Raw genomic sequence first — 23,708 nt, forward strand, 5'->3', positions numbered from 1 at the left:
CCTCCCTGGCTGCAGGCTTCTCTTGAGTACTAGAGGGTGCAATACTCCTGCCGACACACCACTGCTGCCACAATCCCCGCATGTCCCAGTGCCCGAGCACTCTGATGACTCTTGGGGTGTACAATCTACCTGCTAACCTGCTGCTGCCACCACATTTCACACATGTCCCAGCACATGGGCACACTGGTGAATTTCAGGGTACACAACCCTCCTGCTGCTGTGGACACAGGTGCTGCATGTCCTGATGACTGGGCTCTCCACTGACTCTCAGGATGTGCAACCCTCCTGCCAAGCAGATTTTTGGCCAGGGGCCCCCCACGTCCCAGCTCCTGGACTCTCTGGTGACTCTTGAAGTGCACAACCCTCCCACTGACCTGCTTCTATGATTACAGACCCCATGCATCTCAGCACCTAGGCCCTCAAGTGACTCTTGTGGTGTGTGACCCTCAGCCACAGGCCCCATGTGACTTGGCACCTGAACCCTTCAGTGAGAGCGAAAATAGAGAGACAAAGAAACAACCTGCAAAGAAAAGGGGGGAAATCACCAGAAAATGAAACAGAGGCATGCAATAGATCAGGGGAGAAAACTAAAGTAATGGTCATACAGTTCATAAACCGGATGGATGAGAAAATCAACAACTTATATAAGAATCAAGAGGAAATAAAAAATGATATAGCTACAATAAAAAACACAATAGAAGGGTTCAACAGTAGACTAGAAAAAGCAGAGGACTGAATTATTGAATTAGAAAACAGAGTAAAGAAACATACCCAATCTGAACAGCTATTGGAGAAAAAAAATAGAAAGCAAGAGGAGAGCCTAAGGAAGCTTTGGGACAACATGAAACAAAGTAACATACATGTAATAAGGGTGCCAAAAGGAAAAGAAGAGGAGCAAGGATTAGGAAACTTATTTGAAGAAATAATGACAGAAAACTTCCCTGATATGAGGAATAACAAATTCACACAAGCACAGACAGTCCCAAACAAGATGAACCCCCCCAAAACCCACACCAAGATACATTGTTGTAATTACAATGGCAAATGTTATTGACAAAAAGAGGACCTTAAAGGCTATGAGAGAGAGATAGGGAGATACCTACAAAGGATCTCCCATTAGATTATCAACTTATTTCTCAACAGACACACATCAGGCCAGAAGGGAATGGAATGAATTATACAAAGTGATGCAAAGCAAGGGACTGAATCCAAGAATATTCTATACAGCAAGCTTATCATTCAAAATTGAAGGGGAAATCAGGAGCTTCATAGACAAAAGAAGTCTAAGGGATTTTAGCACTACCAAGCCAGCAATGCAAAAAAAAATGCTAAAGGGACTATTATAAAAAGAAGAAACAGAAAGGGAAGAAAGAACATGGGCATAAAGAATAAAAAGGCTACAAACAAGTACCTATCAATAATAACCTTAAACATAAGTGGACTAAATGCTCTAATCAAATATATAGAGTGGCTGAATGGATAAAAAAAAAAAAAAAGTGACCCATATATATGCTGTCTAAAAGAGATCCACCTCAGAACACAGACTGAAATTTAAGGAATGGAAAAGTGTTTCTCAAGCAAATTAAAATGAAATAAAAAAGCTAAGGTAGCAATACTTTTTTCTGATAAAATAGACTTCAAAAGTGAAGGTCATACCAAGAGACAAGGAAGGCCACTTCATAATACTAAAGGGATCAATACAAGAGGATATAATTCTGATAAACATTTATCCACCCAATGCAGGAACACCCAAATACATTAAAAAAAGTTCTGGAAGATATTAAGGGACAGATCAACAGCAATACAATCATAATAGGGGACTTTAGTATCCCATTGACAGCAATAGATAAATACTCTGGACAAAAAATAAGCAAAATAACATCAGTCCTAAATTACTCCCTCAGATCAGAACATCTCACCCAAAAAACTACAGAATATACATTCTTCTCATGTGCCATATAGCATTTTAAAAGATAGACCACATAATGGGACACAGGCAAAGTCTCTTCAAATTCAAGAATATAGAAATCATATCAAGCATGTTCTCAGATCACAAATGCATAATATTAGAAATAAATGGCAATAAACACAATTAAAAAATTTCAAACACTTGGAGGCTAACTAGCATGTTATTAAACAACTAGTGGCCTGATGCATGAATTTGTGCATGGGTGGGGTCCAGCCATCCTGCCCCAATGGGGACCTATTGGGCCAGGTGGCCAGGAGGGGCGGGGCTACAGGCAATTGGCTTGCCAGATCCACCCCCAATTGTGGTTGGAGGTGGCCTATTAGCATGGGGCTGGCTGGGGGAGGAACTTCAGTTGGTTGGCCAGCCAGCTCCACTCCCAATTGGGGTTGAGGGACCAATCAAGGGCAGGGCCAGCCGGAGGGGGAGGCAATCAGGGCTTGAGTCAGGCCGGTTTGCTGCCACAGTGTATGTCATAGCCACCGTTCATTCCAGTCATTCTGGTCATTCCACCATTCCAGTCACTGGACTTTTATATATTTAGGTGATTTGGTTACCAAAGAGATATAAGATAAAAAACATCCTGGAACTAAATGAAAATGAGAACACAATAATCTACAATGTAATGGACTCAGTGAATGCAGCCCTGAGAGAGAAGTACCTGGCATTAAAGACCTACCTCAAACAATAAGAAAAATTGGTAATAAATTATCTAATTCTACAACTTAAAAGAATTAGAAAGAGAGCAACAAGAAGAGAACAGAGTAAACAGAAGGAAGAAAATAATAAAGATTAGAGTGGAAATACATGACATAGAGACAAAAAACAAAATAAAACAAAACAAATACAAAAGATTAATAAAACCAAAAGCTGGTTCTTTGAAAAGAGCACAATTGATGAACCACTAGGCAGGCTCACCGAGTGTCAGAGAGAGAGGACTCAAATAAACAAAATCAGAAATGAAAGAGGTGAAATAACAATAGACTCCACAGAAATACAAACGATTGTAAAAAATTTCTATGAACAACTCTATTCAAACCTAGAAGAAATGGACATAATTCTAGAAAAATACTACCTCTCAAAACTCAATCAGGAAGAATAAAAAAATCTGAATAGGCTGATAACTATGGAGGAAATCAAAGCACTAATTAAAAAACAAACAAACAAACAAACAAAACTTCCAGCAAACAAAAGCACTGGGTCAGAAGGCTTCACAGGGGAGTTTTACCAAATATTCAAGAAGAAATGCAACCTATTCTCCTCAGACTATTTCAAACATTTCAAGGGGAAGGAACAATTCCACACTCTATCTATGAAGCTAGTATTATCCTAATCCCAAAACTAGATAAAGACACTACAAAAAATAAATAAATAAACAAAGAAAAAACAAACAGAATTACAGGTCAATATGTCTGATGAACACAGATGCTAAAATCCTCAACAAAATTCTAGCAAATCAGATCCAGCATTACATTAGAAAGATCATACACCATAACCAAGTAGTATTCATTCCAGGGATGCCAGGATGATATAATGTCTGCAAACAATAAATGTGATAAATCACATTAAAAAATTGAGAGATAAAAATCACATAATCATATTAACTGGTTCAGAAAAAGCATTTGACAAAATCCAACACCCTTTCTTGATAAAAACTCTGAGAAAAGTGAGAATGGAGGGATGACACCTCATCCTAATAAAAGCCTTATATAACAAACCTACAGCCAACATCATACTCAATGATCAAAATCTAAAACCATTTCCCCTAAGAACAGGAATAAGATAGGGATAAACTTAACTAAGAAAATAAAAGACCTATACTCAGAAAACTATAGGACATTGAAAAAAGTGATAGAAAACATAAACAAACTACAAGCCCTGTGCATGAAATTCATGCATGGGGAGGGGGTGTCCCTCAGCCCAGCTTGCACCCTCTCCAATTTGGGACCCCTCAAAGGATGTCTTACTGTCCATTTAAGCCCAATCAGTCCTAAACCGGCAGTCAGATGTCCCTCTCACAAGCCAGGACTGCTGGCTCCCAACTGCTCATCTGCCTGCCTACCTGATTGCCCCTAACCACATCTGCCTGCCAGCCCGATCACCCCCTAACCACTCCCCTGCCAGCCTGTTCAATGCCTAACTGCTCCCCTGCCAGCCCAATTTCCCCTAACTGTCCTCCCCTGACAGCCTGGTCATCTTTAACTTCCCTCCCCCGCTGGCATGGTTCCTCCCAACTGCCCTCCCCTTCAGGCCTGGTCTCCCCCAACTGCCCTTTTCTGCAGGCCTGGTTGCCCCCGACTGCCCTCCCCTGTAGGCCTGCCCCCCCCCCTCCACCTGCCCTCCCCTGTAGGCTTGGGTCCTCCCCAACTGCCCTCCCCTGCAGGCTTGGTTGTCCCCAACTGCCCTCTTCTGCCAGCCTGGTCACCACTAACTGCCCTCCCCTACAGGCCTGACCACCCCCAACTGCTCTCCCTTGAAGGCCTGGGCTCCCTCCAATTATTTTCCCTTGCAGACCTGGTCCTCCCCAACTGCTCTCCCCTGCAGGCTTGGGTGCCCCACCAAACTGTCCTCCCTTATAGGCCTGGTCCCCTCCAACTTCCCTCTCTTCCAGGTCTGGGTCCTCCCAAACTGTCCTCCTCTGCTGGCCATTTTGTGGCAGCCATCCTGTGTCCACAAGGGGGTGGCCATCTTTGACCACATGGAGGTGGCCATCTTGTATGTTGGGGTGACAGTTAGTTTGCATATTACTCTTTTATTAGATAGTATGGAAGAATATACCATGTTCATGGCTTCGTAGAATCAACATCATTAAAATGTCCATACTACCCAGAGCAATCTAAAGATTTAATGCAATCCCCATTAAAATACCAATGGCATACTTTAAAGACCTAGAACAAATTATCCAAAAATACAATATATCTGGAATAAAAAAAAGTTTTATCAAACATTCAAAGAAGAAATAAAACCTATCCTTCCCAGACTATTCCAAAAAAATTTAAGAGGAAGATACACTTCCAAGCTCATTCTATTAAGCCAGCATCACCCTAATACCAAAAACAGATAAAGACAACACAATGAAAGAGAATTACAGGCCAATATTTCTCATGAACATAGATGCCAAAATCCTCAACAAAATTCTAGCAAATCGGATCTAGCAGTACATTAGAAAGATCATACACCATGACCAAGCATGATTTATCCCAGGGATGCAAGGATGGTACAATATCCACAAATCAATAAACGTGATACATCACATAAACAAAATGAAGAAGAAAAATCACATAGCCATATCAATTGCAGGAAAAGCATTTGACAAAATCCAACACTCATTTTTTATAAAAACTCTCAGCAAAGTGGGAATAGAAGGATCATACATCAACATAATAAAAGCCATATGACAAACTAACAGCCAACATCATACTCAATGGGCAAAAACTAAAACAATTTTCCCTAAGAACAGGAACAAGACAGGGATGCCCACTCTCAACACCCCTGTTCAACATATCACTGAAAGTACTAGCCATTGCTATCAAACAAGAAGAATAAATAAAATGCATCCAAATCAGAAAAGAGGAAGTAAAAATATCCTTATTCACAGATGACATGATACTGTAAATAGAAAACTCTAAAGACTCCATCAAAACATTATTAGGCTTAATAAATGAATTCAGTAAGATAGCAGATTACAAAATTAATGCCAAAAAATCTATGGCATTTCTATACACCAATAGTGAATTGACAGAAACAGAGACTAAAAAAGCAATCCCATTTACCATCGCACCAAGAAAATTGAGATACCTAGGAATAAACATAACTAGTGAGGTAAAAGACCTATATGCAAAAAACTACAGGACACTAAAAAAAAAAAAAAAAAAAAAAATACAGGAAGACATAAACAGATGGAAGAACATAACATGTTCATGGATTGGTAGAATCAACATCATTAAAATGTCCATACTACCCAAAGCAATCTATATGTTCAATGCAATCCCCTTTAAAATACCAACGTCGTATTTCACAGACCTAGAAAGAACTCTCCAAAAGTTTATCTGGAATAAAAAAAAGACTCTGAATAGCTGCAACAATCCTGATAAAGAAGAACAAAGTAGGTGGGATTTCAAGCTATATTACAAAGCCACTGTTCTCAAAACAGCCTGGTACTGGCACAAGAACAGACATATAGACCAATGGAATAGAATAGTGAACCCAGAAATCAACCCAAACCACTCTGCCCAATTAATATTCAACAAAGGAGGCATGAACATACAATGGAGTCAAGACAGTCTCTTCAATAAATGGTGCTGGGAAAATTGGACAAATACATGCAAAAAAATTAAACTAGACCACCATACACTAAAATAAGCTCAAAATGGATAAAAAGACTTAAACATAAGATGGGAAACCTTAAAAATACTAGAGGAATCCACAGGCAGCAAAATCTCAGACATGCCAAAGGAACTTCTTCACTAATACTGCTCCTAAGGCAATGGAAAATAAGCAAATGGGACAACATTGATCAGACTGTCAAACCTCAGAGGGAAGGTAGAAGAGGTGGGGTTAAGGGGGAGAGATCAATCAAAGGACTTGTATGCAGTCATATAAGCCTAACCAGTAGTCACAGACAAGAGGGGAGTGGGGCCATGCGTGGAGGGGGGGGAGGTAATGGGGAAATGAGGACAAATATGTAACACCTTAATCAATAAAGGAATTAAAAATAAAAATAAATAAAATGAGAAGAAAAATCACAGAACTGGAAAGAAATAAAAAAAATAAACTCAAAATGGATAAAGGACAAACAAAATCCACAGATTTTGCTGCCTGTGGATTCCTCTAGTATTTTTATAGTTTCCCATCTTATGTTTAAGTCTTTTATCCGTTTTGAGCTTATTTTGGTGTATGGTACTGTAAGTTGGTGGTCTAGTTTCATTTTTTTTTTTTTTGCATGTATTTGTCTAATTTTCCCAGCATCATTTATTGAAGAGACTGTCCATGGTATGTTCATGCCTCCTTTGTCTCACACATTTATACAATGGAATAATATGCTGCTGCAAAAAAGAAAGAACTCTTACCATTCACAACTGCATGGATGGACAAAGAGAGCATTATGCCAAGTGTAATAAGCCAGTCAGAAAGATAAATATCACATGATCTCACTTATTTGTGAAATATAATAAGCAACATAAACCAATGAACAAAAATAGATCTAGAGGCATCAGACTGTCAAACTTCAGAGGAAAGGCAGGGGAGGGGAGAGGTGTGGGGTTATAGATCAATCAAGGACTTGTATGCATTCATATAAACATAAACAATGAACACAGACACTAGGGGGGTGAGGGCATGTGTTGGGTATTGTGTGTGTGACCAGGAAGAGGTCAATGGGAGAAAAAGGAGACATATGTAATACTACATGTAATACTTTAAAATAAAGAATAAATAAAAAGAAAGATGCAAGTTGTAACCTTGGCTCTGCTACTACTTGACTCTACGCCTTTGAAAAATTCCCATAACCTCTGTCTGTATACTCATCTGCAATATTAGAATAAACTATATTATCTCAAAAAAAAAAAAAAAAAGAAAAGAAAAGAAACTAACAACAAAACAAATTGACAGACAACCAGCTGGAAGATGATATTTGCAAACAGTATCTCCAACAAAGGTTTAATTTCCAAAATATATAAAGAACTCATAAAACTCAACACCAAACAAACAACCCAATCAAAAAGTGGGCAGAGAACCTGAAAATACACCTCTCTAAAGAAGACATATTATACAAACGGCCAATAGATATATGAAAAGATGTTCAACCTCACTGGCAACTAGGGAAATGCAAATAAAAACTACAATGAGATACCACCTAACACCTGTTAGAGTAGCTATTATCAACAAGACAAGCAATAACAAGTGTTAGAGAGGATGTGGAAAGAAAGGGGAGCCCTCATGGGGGGAATGTAGACTGGTACAACCATATGGAAAGCAGTCTGGTGATTCCTCAAAAATTGAGAATAGAGGTACCATATGACCCAGCAATCCCTCTCCTGGGTATATAACCAAAAACCTTGAAATCATGTATTCACAAATATTTATGCACCCTATGTTTATTGCAGCATATTCACAGTGACCAAGACATGGAAACAACCAAAGTGTCCTGCAATAGAGGACGGGATAAAGAAGATGTGGTGCATATACACAAGGGAATACTACTCAGATATAAGAAAGAATAAAATAACACCATGTGCAACAACATGGATGGACCTTGAGAACATTATTCTAAGTGAAATAAGCCAGTCTGAAAAAGCTAAGAACCATATGATTTCACTCATATGTCACATATAAAACTGAAACTCATGAACACAAACAGCAGTGTGGTGGTTGCCAGCGGGAAGGGGGTGGGATAGAGGATATACTAATATAAGGTGACAGGAGAAGATCTGACTTTGGGTGGTGAGCACATGGTTGTGTATACAAGTCATATAACATAGAAACCCACACCTGAAAACTATATGTTCATGTTGACCAATGTCACCCCAATAGATTTCATTTTTAAAAAGATGGCACAGTAAACAAAATAAAAATAAACTAAGGACCAGAAATCATTGCATTTCCAGATTCCCTGAAGAGAAACAATCCTTCATCTTAGGATGAATCTATGAGAGGACTAAAATGAGAATTAAAAAGAATACAATTGGAAATTCATTAATTTTAATTCATTTTTTAAAGAGCTGAGTACCCTCCTGTAAAAACTGTACTTCTGTGTCACCAAAGAGTCAGTGAAGAAAAGTTTCTTTCTATAGATGTATTCCAGTTAGGAAAAGGAAGAAATATAAGCGTTAGGATAACACTGGTTTTCAAGTCCCTGGTTAAATAATGCACTCAGGTGATGACCAGCAATTTTAATTCACAGTTCAAAAAGAGGAACCACCAGGTATGACGCGCTGGATGGACATATGCAGTACTACCCATTACGTATTTTTGATAAAATATTCAACCTGAGTCTGATGAAGTTTTTGGAATGTCAGATAACAGAAAATACATGAAACAATGAATATTTTAACACACAATGTGAATGAAATCAGAAAAATGCAGAAAAATAATCCATTTCTTCAACAAAGAAAACTTCAGGGGAAAAAAGAGGAGAAATCTGTAGATTAGATGATAAACAGATATAACAACCAAATGGAAAATGTAGATCATATTTGAATTCAATTTCAAGCCAACTTTTTTTTTTAATTCTGACACAATTGGAGAAACTTGATTGGCTATACTAGTATTTGATATTTAAAAAATTTTACATGAGATAATAGTATTGTTACATATTTTTAAAATTATGAGATACATAAGAATTATTTAGAAGTGAAATGATATATGCTGTCTAGAATTTACTTCAACATTACCCAGGGGAAAGGCTGGGTGGAGGGTGCACTAAAAAGTATTCAAGTGTTCTTGATTATTGAAGATGGGTGATAGCTGATTTATTGTATATATCTGAAATATTTCACATTGACTGTTTTTCAAAAACAGGGCTAGGTTAGATTCATATTATGTCCATAAGAAACCAAACATCTAGAAAGTGGGATACAGGTGTTTAGCAAACCACCTAATTATTTGCTTTCAATAAAATTGAATGAGGCCGAAACCGGTTTGGCTCAGTGGATAGAGCGTCAGCCTGCGACTAAAAGGTCCCAGGTTCGATTCCGGTCAAGGGCATGTACCTTGGTTGCAGGCACATCCCCAGTGGTGAGTGTTCAGAAGGCAGCTGATCGGTGACTCTCTCTCTCATCTATGTGTCTAACTCTCTATCCCCCTCTCTTCCTCTCTATAAAAAAATCAATAAAATATATAAAATTGAATGAGTACCACTCATGATATTAGTCAATCAATCATTAAAAATATAACTGAGAGTTGAGTGTAAATGACACTAAAGATGCCTTCTATTTATGTCTACTTGTGTGAACAAGTTTTCTCAACACTAGCATCTACAAATTAAAAAAAAAATTTTCAAAGCAGTAAAAAATTAATGCTGAATGCAATCTCACTCCAAAAGTAGTAGCACTCAAAACTATATATTTAAACTAATTGAAAACAAAATAACCCCCTTTATTTAAGATGTACTTACTTTTATATTTAAAAATTTTTAAATTTATTTTTATATTTAGTAATTATTAACATTTGTAATGTATGTATTACTTTCAGCAAGTGTGTACTAAAAATAATTGTGATGACTCAAAAGTTAGGGTAACACAACATGTTTAAAAATTAATTTCCATTAATATACTAAAACTAAAGGTCCGATGCATGAAATCCATTTATGGGGGGTGGGGTTTCCTCTCAGCCCAGCCTGCCGCTCTATAATCTGGGACAGCTGGCTCCTAACAACTCACCTGTCTACCTGCCTGGTGGCCCATAACTACCCCCTTCTCCCGCTGGCCTGGTTTCCCCCTTACTGGCCCTCCTGTGGCCTGGTCACCTTCAACTGACCCCCTCACTGGCCTGGTCACCCCTTACTGCCCCCCTCCCCCCCTCCCGGGCAGCCTGGTTGCCCCCAACTGCGTCCCCTGCTGGCCTGGTCACCCCACGCAGCTTGCTGCTGTTTGGTTGTTAACTATTTACTGTGATGGTGCCATGGACAATTTGTATATTCCTCTATTATTATTATTATTATAGATAGTTGCCAGGAAGTATAATGAAGTGATCAATAAATTGATTTTAAACCAAAATATATTACAGCAGGGTAAATTCTATGGAGGAAATAGAGTGGGAATAAAAGTTCAAGAAGGAAAATTAATGAAATCAATTATCTATGAAAGAAGAGCTTGTTTGCACATTGTTTAAAAGGATCATATTTTTAAAAAGGATCATATTGTGCATATCAATCTGCTAAAGTGTTTAGATTATCCGCTGATTATATTCAAAGAAATTAGTTAACAGTTTTTTTAATGTCAATATTTAGGATGGGCTTGACTTTTCATTGTAACTATTTAAGTTTATGATGAAAACTTTTCTTTTAACGTAAACATTTCATTTTGAGTGAGGCCCACTGACCTAGACTGCATTAGTACCCATTTGTTTTTGGCTTTCATCCCAAGTATTTTTTCTTTAGACAACTGCTACTATCTGGGACACTGGAAGAATCATTACTGCCAGAGGATAAATCTCCCAGGGAAGGGACATAAGGGAAGGGACCTAATGGGACTCAGTGGGATTGCCAATAACTCAGAGAAGTTAAATCTTGGAGCCCTGAGGAACTCTTCACTCTAGTCACTGTGCTAGTGCTTTCATTCTGTCATTCTGTTCTCGGAATCACCACCAACCATAACATTGAGCCACCGATGGCTTGTTATTTGCCTCCGGTAGTGGAGATAATACAAGTTAGAGCAGGGAGCTGAATTAGAATCCATTTCTGCCTGACTCCACAGCCATGGTTTTGCCAATACTCCATCTGACTTCTCAATAATTTGAACTTTTAAGGTGAAAAGATCCTCTTTATAGAAAACAATTCACAGAGTAAACACAGGCAAGTCAAGGATCCCCTTGTTAATTTCCCACCTGCCACTGATGCCATGAAAGATGCAGGGTTTTTCTAGTACCACTCTCACTCATCCACCAGTGAGCTCAGAAAGGCAGCAGTGAAGTTGGAAATTACCGCACTCATGATTCAGGTGAAATTGAAGAAGTTGCCAGCCAACATTGCTTTAGGAAGCAAAAAGTGGAAGAGTACAGGTAAGAGTAAGGGGACTATGGCACTAGTGTTGATAGAAATGCTAACAATCAGTTATTCATCCATTCATTCAGTTGTCATTGCCTGCCCACTATGACTCATGTAATGGATTCAATTCATTCTCAGTGTTTAGGCAGCACAATTCTATTAGAACACTTATGACTCTGTTGTAAGCTATGACACACAGTAACTTGATGAAGAACCTATGGGTCCGTTTTCTTAGTTTTTCTGTAGGAGTTTGGACACTGTTTGAAGGAGGACTCTCGCTCTCTGGTGCTTGGAGAACTGTGCATGCAGTAGGTCCTACCTGAGTGCACTTTTCATAAGCGCTCTCTGGTTAGTCTTGCTATTTGTTTTGAATTCTGAATAATCCTATATAATAAAAGGCTAACATGCAAATAGATGGAATGGTGGAACAACCAGAACAACCAAACAACCCGTCACTATGATGTGTGCTGACCACCAGGAGAGACACGTGTGGAACATGGTGAATGTTGGCCCTGGTGGGATGGTGGAGTAGGTGAGTGGGGGGCACCAGAACAAGGCAGGGCACTGGTCTCTGTCATCAGGGTGAGCCTCTGGTAGTTACTGAAAATTCTTTGCTCTCGTGTGCCACGGTCCTAGCCAGCACTTGCACCTGCTGCCAGCACTGGAGCTGCCGCTTGCACCTACTGCCAGTTCCTTGTGCTGTCAGTGGGTGTGAGCAGCAGCTGCCGGCCCCTATTACTTCTCAGGGCTTCTCTACCTCCTCTTGCTCCTGAGGGGAGATCGGAACTGGCAGCTGCCTATCACACCCACTGCCAGCGATCACCCCACTCATACCCACAGCTGGCACTGGAACCACTGCTCGCACCTGCTGCCAATGCTGGTGCCAGTCCCAATTGCTTGGTGCTATCAGTGGGTGCAAGCAATGGCTATTGGCCCCTATATCCCTGGAGGGCTTCTCCACCTCCCCGTCCTTCTGAGGGGTGATCAGGGCAGCAGCTGCTGCTCACATCAATGGTGCCAGCCCCACTTGCACTGCTGCTGGCGCCAGCTCCAATCACTCCATACCTTCAGCAGATGTGGATGCGAGTGGGGCCAGTGCCAGAGCAGTGGGAACAGGGCTGCTGGCAGATGGTGGGAGGGGCCAGCAGGGCATGGAGGATGGGCCAAGACCCACCCTGTGCCCACTGCAGCCTCCTGGCCCACAGTTCCTTTCAAGGTACACAAATTCATGCACTGGGCCCCTAGTAGAATATAAATGAACAAATTAAGTGTAACTCAAGTAGGGATGTACCGAATTAAAGCGGGCATCGATCCTATCTTAGGCGTGAATGCAGTCCTCATCGTGGTAGTATAGGAGTCCCAGTGGGTATTACCTGCCAATGGTAAAATAAAACACTTAAATGGGTCAGACCAATTTTATAATTAAACTAATTTTGTAAGACAAAGCATTTGGATAGTAATTTTTAGTCTAAAGGAATAAAAGCCAATTTGTGGCCTCTACTAAGAGACAAAGCTCAATTTAATTATCTGAATTTTCTCCCTAAATAAAAATAGGTCTATTGTTTTTCTTGAGAATTCATATATGCTTTTTTTTTTAAAACCTTTAAGCAATATGTGAAAATATAAAGCAGAAAGTTTATTTGAAATTCTATCATCTTAAAATGCTCACTATTTCTGATTTACTGACCAACTTTTCATATATCACATTAGACAAAGCTATAAATGATTATGAAATGATGATGCACAAAGGGGCTCAAAGTTTCTATTTCAGATTTCAGTGTGGAGCCTTCTCCTTATTCCTTCTTCTCCCTGCTTGTCATCACCTGCCTTCCTGTCCCTCCTCCTAGGTATCCCATGGCTATTTCTTTACAGACTTTTATACCTGATGATATAATAGTATCCTGGTTTACATATACATGAATAACTTCATTGACATATGAGGTTTTAGTTTTCACCAATGTTTATAAAAATGGGCTTCTGAAATCTATATAATCAACTGTCACCCCAATAAATTCAATAAAAAAGTTTAAAAACTGTGCTCATATTCACACAAAGTGTTCTTTTCTCTGTCATATAACAGTGTAGTATGGGAAATTCTTCAAACTCGGCTGGTGTAACACTAATTCATTTTTTGTAATGTCTGTGCAAGATTCTGTGATACAGATGTTTAAAACTCTGAGAGTGAGTGAGATAAACAAAGAAGGAAGCATAATTAGAGGAGATGAAGCCTGGGGCATGCCAACATGGGGAGGAGGAGCAGCCAGGAAAGGACACTGAGAAGAGGTCAGTGAGGTAAGAGGAAAACCAGGAGCATGTAATGTCCTAAACCCCAAAGGAAGAAAGTTTTCACAGGAGGAAGGGGTCACATATGCAAATGCTATTGGTTTGGTCCAAGAAGATGAGGACTGAGAATTCACCATTCAGCAGAAACTAGCAACAACAGAATTTATCCGCCAACCTGCCCATTGTCAACAAAGCACCACCAAATTTCTTGGGGAAATATATTTTAAACTAGAGGCCCAGTGCACAGGTTTGTGCACTGGGGAGCGGGGTGAGGGCAGCGTGGCCTGCAGGGATCAGCCTACTGTGGGAGCACTGCTCAGCTCATCACAGTCAGCTGAGCAGCTGTGGACTCACCCTCTAAGCAGCTGCTCTCGCTGTGGACCTGCACTGACCACCAGGAGGCAGCTCCTGCATTGAGCATCTGCCCCCTCATGGTCACATCATAGTGACTGGTCAACCAGTCATTCTGGTCATTACACTATTCAGTTGCTGGGCTTTTATATATATAGATTTAATTCAGTCCTCTAATTCTTCATATTTGGCTAGTTACTTGTTGCTTTTTACATTTCAGGAGAAACTTGGTTGAAATATGGCCTTTAATGTTTGAATAAACTACTGTCTGGGGTCTGTAATCTCACCTCTAGAATACTATAGCCACTTCATAGTGTGTGTTTTCTCCCACTCATTCAGTCTAAATACAACGACTAACAAGGCTCTTTCTCAAATACCTCCTAAATTTTCAAATATCCCTAAAATCTGTATGCCACTGCCGAACTTAGAGTCCTGACCAAACATTTCATTTTTGCCACCTGTGTACTTTTATTGTTCACTCACTCTCTCTCCCAACCAGGGCTTGTATTTAATTGAACCGGCCCATGGAACAGGTAGCGGGACCAATAACTCCCAAATGATCTCATGTGACTATTTACCTGCTGCCTTCATACAGGTTGAGTTTCATCTCCAACCAACTAAAGGCTTCCCCAACCAACTAAAGCCTTAGCCCTACATGTCACACTCCATATGTCTGCTCACACAGACTCCTGTTATCCATGCTCAGATCCCACTCTATGAGAAATGACCTTATTCTTTGATAATCCTGCTTTCATGAGAATCATTTTATGCTTTAAAGCATTTTATCCCAATGGCAGAATTAAATATCCTAAGTTAAGAGAATTTTAAGCATGGACAAATAAGTGGGAAGAAATTGTGAGAAGGTGCTGCTCTTCAAAGAAGTCATCATTTGAGTGGAACCTCAAAACACACACACACACACACACACAAAAAAAAAAAAAAAACAAAAAAAAAAAAACACAACAACAACAAAAACAAGGCTGACAGCCACCAGAGGCTGGAAGAGGCAAGGACAGCTTTGTCCCCAGAGACACCAGAAGAAGAACAGTTCTCCAACACCTTAATTTTGGGCTTTGGGGCCTACAGAATGTGAGAGAATACATTTCTTTTGTTGACAAATCTTTTATGGTAATTTATGGCTATCTTTGGAAGTAACACAATACTTAAGAGCTCAATCTATAGTAATAGCTTAATAGTAGTTAGCCCATAGCAGGCATCCTCAACCTCATGCTACCTGGGGACGAAGCTGGCAGTGACACATCAGGCCCACCTTTTGAAGGGGGCCACTTCTGTAAGGGAAAATGGAGTAGCACAGTGGCTATGAGAGGTCCCAGTCTGAATATGAAGAGGAAACTCACCCAGGGGAAGGGGACTTTGGACCAGAATGAATGAGGCCTGGTGATCAATCAAGATGTCAAAAAGCTGTTCTGAGCAGTTGGGACCCTCTTAAGCTCACCAAGTCTAGGAGGACAGGATAACAATTTGGTGCATGCTGAGTTTGACACCCTCATGACCTCCAAGTGGGTCTGGTAGACAGCTGAATATTTTAGTTTGAAAAGTAGGAGGAACATTCCAGTTAGAGTCAAGACTAGAAAGCCTGTGGACCTGAAGCCCTGTGGTAGGGATGGCCACGCAGAGAGGAAGGAAACAGAGAAGGGTAGATCTAGAGGATGGCAACATTTCCCAACAAGAAGGGAAGAGAAGACAGAGAAAGAAACCTAGAAAGGGTGCCTGCTCTTTGCCCTGCCACCATATAGAAACTGGGTATCTGACATATTTTTGTTCTTAATTATTTTCATTTTTTTATCCTCAATTTAAGAAGAGATTGAATGGAATGGAAAACAGATTTCATTCATTCTCATGGAACTACTATTCTAGGGAATCTGCAGTTGAACAATGCCAATTGCTCTGTAGCCACTGGAACTACAATTACCCAGTTAGAAAGCTGCAAGGGGGTGTTATTGCCATAGGGCCAGAATGGAACTGATTACACAGTAATTTGTGCCACCAGCATCACATCTAGAGTGGCTCTCCCTCCACTGATGCAAAAAGCTGAGTTAGTAAATTTGCCTTTTTGCATGCAAAATTAGTTTTAAAAGCACTACATCTGTTAAATACAAAATCACTCTGAAAGAAAAATTAGCAAAGGTTACAAGCAACAGCTGAAGGCCATAGTTCTCAGCCTCTGCTACAACCACGTGTGTGGAAGGGGGGAGGGGAAAGATGGGAGGGGGGACTCCTGCCTCTGAGGATCCCCTTGGGGGCTGTGCCCTGCATTCTGCACCTCCCCACTCTCTGTACTGTTTCTCAGGGAATATGGACTCCTGCTGGGTCTGCTGTCTTCAGAGCTTCCAGACCTCTCTTCCTGCGTTGCCTTTGCCCCCGCCCCCCCGGAAAAGCACTAGTGTCTCCTTTTCCCTGCCCCATCCCCCAGCCAAGCATTTCATGGGATATGCTGAGCATTTTAGGAAGGGATTGGCAGAAAGAATGCTGATGGGTTGGATAGTGGCAAAGTCATGAACACCCTCTCATTTTCTCTCCCAGCCTCTCCTTAAATTGAGTCCCACCCATGAGGGAGAGAAGACACCCTTAAAGACCAAATCAGTCTTAGTGTATCCCATCTCCAGGAAAGATCTCTCCCTATCCGGCAGGCTGACAGGGTCCGAGGTCTTACCAGGCCTCTTGCGGCCACATTGAGAGGGGTAGGGAACCTCCGGCCCAGGCTGTGCCATTCCTGCCTCAACAGGCAGTCATCAGGGCGCTCTTCCAGCTGGATCGCTTGCTGCTGGCGCTTGGATGCTTTGTGACGCGTTGCCATGGAGACGCGGGTCAGTTCTATGATGCTCATCCCCAGGAAAGCGGTGCAGAGGCTGGGGAACCCAGTGTGGAAAGGAAGAAGATTTGCATCCAATAATATGGATATCTTGATTTAATGAATTTCTATAGCTTTCTTAAACACTGTATTTGAGGAGAGGAACAAAAGGGGAGTAAATAGAAGAGAGAGACATTGTCAGGTTTTCAATGGCAGAGTTTCATTTATTCATAACTTTCAGTTTAAGCAAAAGAGGGCAAAATTGTCACAGATGTTTGCAATAAACAGGAACCAAGCAAAAAGACAAAGTCACAGGGAATCTCATGTAGGTAGAACCAGAACCAGAGTTCCTGAGACAATTTCATGCTCCCAGGCAGATCATCCGGCACAGGAATTAGGAGAGGACAGGAGAGTGAAAAGTGTCCTTGGGAACAGGAGCCAGCAGGCGAGTTTGCAATCTTTCTCTCCATATGGTAGATCCATCGTGTTTCATAATACCCCTGCAGCGGAAACTGCCTCACCCCATACGTGTTAGAGTTTCCCCAGAATGTGGAAGGTTTTTATCTTTATACTCTTGGCAACTAGCTGATGATTTGACACATAGTAGGTGCTTAGTAATATTGAATGCCTCCAGGTCAGCACACAGATATTTACATCCCCCTTGGATATAAAAAGGAGACATTAGGTGAGACTGCTGGCAGCATGTTTAGACCTTTCAGACCTCACAGACCACCAGTGGTCTACAGTCTTACACCATTCCTTATCCTTAAAGGGTTGTTCTAATATCGAACCTTAGGGGAACAAAAAGAGTTGTCAAAGGACACAGAATAGGCAGCAAAGTAAGGACTTCAAGTAGATATGCAGGGAATTTCTTTAAAATGAGGATTTCAGCTGAAACCGGTTTGGCTCAGTGGTAGAGTGTCGGCCTGCGGACTGAAAGGTCCTAGGTTCGATTCCTGTCAAGGGCATGTACATTGGTTGCAGGCACATCCCCTGTAGAGGGTGTGCAAGAGGCAGCTGATTGATGTTTCTCTCTCATCGACGTTTCTAGCTCTCTATCCCTCTCTCTTCCTCTCTGTAAAAAAATCAATAAAATATATTAAAAAAAAATAAAATAAAATAAAATGAGGATTTCAACCAGCGTGTTCTAAGAGTTGAGTCTTATCCATATAATGGAATAGAACATATTTTAGGCTCTCAAGTTTTATGGCAATGAATGGTGGAACACATTAGAAGGCATAGACTTCTGTCTATGTTATTAAAAGGAATAAATCTAAGTTAGGACTTAGGAGTGGCATCTAAATTAAGAAAGTAACAAGGTCTGGAATTGGAGAGCTAATTACCATTGCTTAATTTAAGAGAAATGTATTTCTTAAAATAGAGCAGCGAGTATATAGAATTTAAAAAGTGAATTCTTATTAATATCTTACTTGTCTTATTTGTCTTCTCCTGAGAAAGCTGTAAAGTGGTGGGGTTCTCACTGAATGGAGAACTCCTTGTATTTCCTCTCTGGGGACCCTTGGGGTGAAGCAGAGACTTCTCTGAACCCCCATTTCTTTGTCTGTAAAATGAGTTTATTAGCACCTATCTCACCAGGCTGTAAAATGAATAATACTTCTCTCTCTCTCTCTCTCTCTCTCTCTCTCTCTCTCTCTCTCTCTCAAAATATGCAAGTTAGGTCAGGACGCCATAACAGTCGTGACCAGCTCAGAAGGAGGGGCTCAATGTCGCCTGAAGCCTGAGAGAACAACACATAGGGGCACCTGCTCTGAGCCACCACTGCAGGCTAGGGGCAGGCCCCCAGTGGACACACACACACACACACACACACACACACACAGCGCCTTCTCCGAGCCTCTGTGGCATAATCTGACATGCCCTCATCCTTCTCCCTATCTCATATCCTGGAATTATTGTTCCTTATTTTGACAGTCACTTGAGTAAACCAAGTAGCACCATTACATCCCAGTTAAAAGATCATCAATTATAGTGAAACTACACTTTCACTTCACCTCAGCCACTATTTCCAAGGCTGTACTCTGAGCCTATCACCACCTGCAACTGCTAACATCAGAAATCATAGCATGGCCGTGGCCAGCATTGCTCAGTGGTTTGAGTGTCCACCTCCCAACTGAAGGATCTCAGGTTCAAGGGCACAAACCTGTGTTGCAGGTTCAATCCTCAGCCCTGTTCAGGGCAGATGCAGGAGACAATCTCTCTCTCTCTCTCTCTCTCTCTCTCTCTCTCTCTCTCTCTCTCTCTCTCTCTCTCTCTCATCAATGGAAAAATATTCTCTGGGAGGATTAACAAACAAACAAAAAAATAAATCATAGCATGTTGTCCCTGACATCCTATTATATGATTTCTTCCTCCTCCTCTCCTCCTCCTCCTCCTCCTCCTCCTCCTCCTCCTCCTCCTCCTCCTCCTCCTCCTCCTCCTTCTTCTTCTTCTTCTTCTTCTTCTTCTTCTTCTTCTTCTTCTTCTTCTTCTTCTCCTTCTTGCCTATCAATGATCTCCTCCTCCTCTTCCCTATTCATATTGTTTGAATAGGCTGGGCTCTGGGTTTACCTGCATCAGTGGAGAAATAGAGCCCCCACTAGGTATTTTAAACAGATCGAACTTAATATTGGGAATTGGTTACCAAAGGGTTGGAAAGGAAAGGCTAGAAGAGGAAAAAAAAGTGAAGTTAGAGATTAATAGCTACAGGAAGCCATTCTCACTCTCATGGATGAAGGAGCCAGACCATGCCCTGCTGAGGCTGCTGAGAACTTGCTGCTGCCATTGGAACAGTGTTGCAAGGAAGACAGCCTATGGACTGCACTGCCCCTGTCCCTGCCCCTGCCCCTGCCCCTGTCCCTGCCCCTGCCCCTGCCCTGTCCCTGCCTCTGCCCCTGCCCCTGCCCCTGCCCCTGCCCTGACCCTGTCCCTGCCCCTGCCCCTGCCCCGTCCCTGCCCCTGCCCCTGCCCCTGCCCTGCCCCTGCCCTGCCCCTGCCCCTGCCCCTGCCCCTGTCCCTGTCCCTGCCTATGCCCCTACCCCTGCCCCTGCCCCTGCCCCTGTCCCTGTCCCTGCCTATGCCCCTACCCCTGCCCCTGCCCCTGTCCCTGTCCCTGCCCCTGCCCCTGCCCCTGTCCCTGTCCCTGCCTATGCCCCTACCCCTGCCCCTGCCCCTGCCCCTGTCCCTGTCCCTGCCTATGCCCCTACCCCTGCCCCTGCCCCTGCCCCTGTCCCTGCCCCTGCCCCTGCCCCTGTCCCTGTCCCTGCCTATGCCCCTACCCCTGCCCCTGCCCCTGCCCCTGTCCCTGCCCCTGTCTCTGCCCCTGCCCCTGCCTCTGTAGCTGCCTCTGCCCCGCCCCTGTCCCTACCCCTCTTGAGCCCAGTGAGGAGCAGAGAGTGGAGCGTCTCCGCTGTGCCCAGGCTCCGTAGTGAGAAGTTAGCTGCCAGGGGCATCTAGGAAACACAGTTTCCCCTGAACTACAGGAAAGCACAGAAGGGCACAGATGGAGCTCTGAGCCAACAGACAAGACCTACCCTTTGCCTTTTTGGCATTTATTCTCACCCTTTACCCTATATCAAACTTCCAGGAACAATAGCAGGGTCCACAAATACCCCTTAAATGATTGAAGATGCTGTCACTTTCCCAAAAGAGAGGCACAATGACTCAACAGTCATTATTTCCATCTCTAGGTGATCTGCTCCCATTTGAACTTTCTTAGAATAAAGGTTATAAATCATCAGTAATATTTCTTATCTATAATAATAAAACATAATATGCTAATTAGACTGAACAACCTTCCAGACATCCTTCTGGATAAAGCTATGGCAGCGAGGGTGAGGCTGAGGCAGTTAGGGTGATTAGGCAAGCAGGCAGAGGGGTTAGGGGTGATCAGGGAGGCAGGCAGAGTGGTTAGAGGCAATTAGGCAGGCAGGCAGGTGAGCAGTTAGGAGCCAGTGATCCCCGATTGCGAGAAGGTGCAGGCTGGGCTGACGGACTGCTCCCTTCCCTGCACAAATTTCATGCAGCAGGCCTCTAGTAATTTATCAACTGTAAAAGCCACACAAACCTAAGGTCTTATTTCTCTGTCTTACTGCTATTGTGATCTTTATTCTTTTTATCATTTATTTCTGTTTTAAAATGGATTTTGGGGACAGTTGTATTTTATTGCAAGCATTGCAGCACAGGGCAGGAGGCCTCCTGCCTTTGAATTTGGATTGCTTGAAGCAACCCCTTTCAAAGATAAAGTAAGTTGTGTTTTTGTTTTGTTTTTTTTTCATTTTTTTTTTTTTCCTTTCTGTCCACAAACACTGACTATGCACTAGAATGAGCTGCATATGACATTAAGGACAACACCCTGGGTATTATGGGAGCTTGGGGAGCTTGTTCTAGAAGAGAAAATGTCTTAGCTGAGTTCTCCCAGGTGCTCGGGAGGCAGCCAGGGGAAGAGAGAGAGGTCACTGTTACCAAAAAGGGGGCCTGGCCCTACTGGGTCTGCCCAGGGCAGTCTTGTAGTGTGCAGGTGCTTGAATTCATATAGGAAAGATTTCACAACATGATTTGAGGTGACTGTGAGGGCATGTTTATTAAAGCTGGGGACAGTGAAACAAGGGAGGGCTTAGCATAGAAGAAGCAACAGGAGAGCCCAGGCTAATTAGCTCACCATGAAGTCAGAGAAAAGGGGGCCTTGGAGACAGGTTGAGGGTGTAAGCCTGGGACAAGCTGCTGCTGCCTATTGCTTCTCTGGTTGCAAGTCTCATGGGGACCCTTAGAGTTTAGGTGATGCGTGCCTGTGGGAGAAAAGGGAGAGCACACGCTGAGTCCTGCTAAGTTTTTTGTCTGGAGGGTTTTATCTCTCTCTTACAGGTGGGAACCTTAGGAGAGGGCTCAGGGGAAAGTTTTAGCCCAATTTTTATCAGTTTTCCAGGTGTGTTCTTTCAAGGTTGTGGCCTTGACTGATTGGTCAGTGCCAGGGTAGGCGGGGGAAGGGAGAGTGTCACTCATTAATTTGCAGCTAGTCCTGGGATTGCCAACCTGGTTTTGCTGCTTTTATGGGCCTAGAACTGAAATATAACTGAGGCCTAAATATTTACTCTAAGGAAGTGACCTATAAATTGATCAACCAACTTGTTCAGCTATCTGACTCCATCTCCCTATTCCACTTACTGGCCTGCCTCAGTGCTACAAGGTTGTGCAGGGGCCTGGAAGGCATGGAACAGCCCAAGTACGCCAGAGCCCCTGAGCGGCTTGGCATTGCCAGAGTGTAAGGAGTGAAGAGAAAGCTGAAAGACAGCTGGAGCAGAAAGCCCTACAGGCCCTGCTGAGAAGCTTGGACATCCCTGAATGTGAGGAGAAGTTACTGGAGTGGATTAAGCAAAAGAGTGAAGGAGTCAGGTCAGAACTTTAAATAAATCCTGGCCTCTTTTTTCATAAGAGAAGAGGTCAAAGACAATCTATAGTGATGTCCACATACTCTGGATATGAATGTTTCAAGTGAAGTTTCTCTGGCTTGGTCATTATGTTTGTGAAAAAGACTTTCTGTTACTATGCAGTACGCAATGCTTTTACTCGACTGTCTTCATATAAAAATTGTATATTACCTTTTCTCCTTTGTTTTAGCTGATTAACTCATAAAACATTTTCTGAATTTTTGTAATGAACTCTGTATTATTCAGGGATTTATAGAAATAATAGAACTGAGAAAGAGAGAGAGATTTTAAGAAATTGGCTCACACAGCTGTGGAGTTTGCAAGTCCAATATCGCCTGAGTGGGTCTCAGGCTATAGGCTCAGGGCAGAGCTGATGTTGAAGCTCAATTCCAAAGCTCAAGTCTGAATAGCTGTCAGAATTCACTCTGTTATTTTGTTTATTCAGGTCTTCAGCTGATGGGGGAGGCCTACTTACATTGTGGAGAGCAATCTACTTCACTCAAAGTCTACAGATTTAAATGTTAATCTCATCCAAAAGCACCCTCATAGAAACAATCAGAATAATGTTTGACCACTATGGTCTAGCCAATTGGACCCATAATATTAACCATCTCAGACTCAGATATTCCTGAGTCATCTAGTTCTTACGTGCCACTAGCATAGGTTATAGTGAAGGAGTCCAAGAATGACTACTAACTTTTTATTTAAAAATTCAGAAAATTCTATAATACTCTATTTTATTGGGACAATCCAATGTAATCGGGAAAAGTCTAAACTATGCTTTTAACTAGCCACTCACTAAATTTACATTTTATCCAAATAAAGCCATAACAGCAAGTATAGACTATTGATTCTATTATTCTTGTCAATCTTATATAAATATCACCTCCCCTGAACCATCCTGTTCTTTTAGATTATTGTATTTTTCTCATGTCTGAACTCTTAAGAAGTAAGCTGGCCAGGTAAGCCACTGGGTAATTACCAATGCATTACTCTATAAAATCTTTAGCCAATAGACATATAAAAAAACTAGAGGCACAGTGCACAAAATTTGTGTACGGGGAGAGGGGGTGTCCCTCAGCCCAGCCTGTACCCTCTCCAATCTGGGATGCCTTGAGGGATGTCTGACTGCCTGTTTAGGCCTGATCCCACCCTGTTTAGGCCCCGTAA

General features: G+C 42.0%; 1 long non-coding RNA gene across 1 annotated transcript in view; it reads right to left on the reverse strand.

Moving 5' to 3' along the window:
• LOC311619937 overlaps window positions 1-18,773 on the reverse strand; it is a 342,372-nt gene extending 323,599 nt beyond the window's left edge. The window contains exon 1 of the long non-coding RNA XR_014794610.1: window positions 18,731-18,773. This is a non-coding gene — a long non-coding RNA (uncharacterized lncRNA). The remainder of the gene's footprint in view (window positions 1-18,730) is intronic.
• Window positions 18,774-23,708: the final 4,935 nt, after the last annotated feature.

Source organism: Pipistrellus hanaki (assembly GCF_964339955.1).
Source record: "Pipistrellus hanaki genome assembly, chromosome: 3".
Lineage (NCBI taxonomy): Eukaryota > Metazoa > Chordata > Mammalia > Chiroptera > Vespertilionidae > Pipistrellus > Pipistrellus hanaki.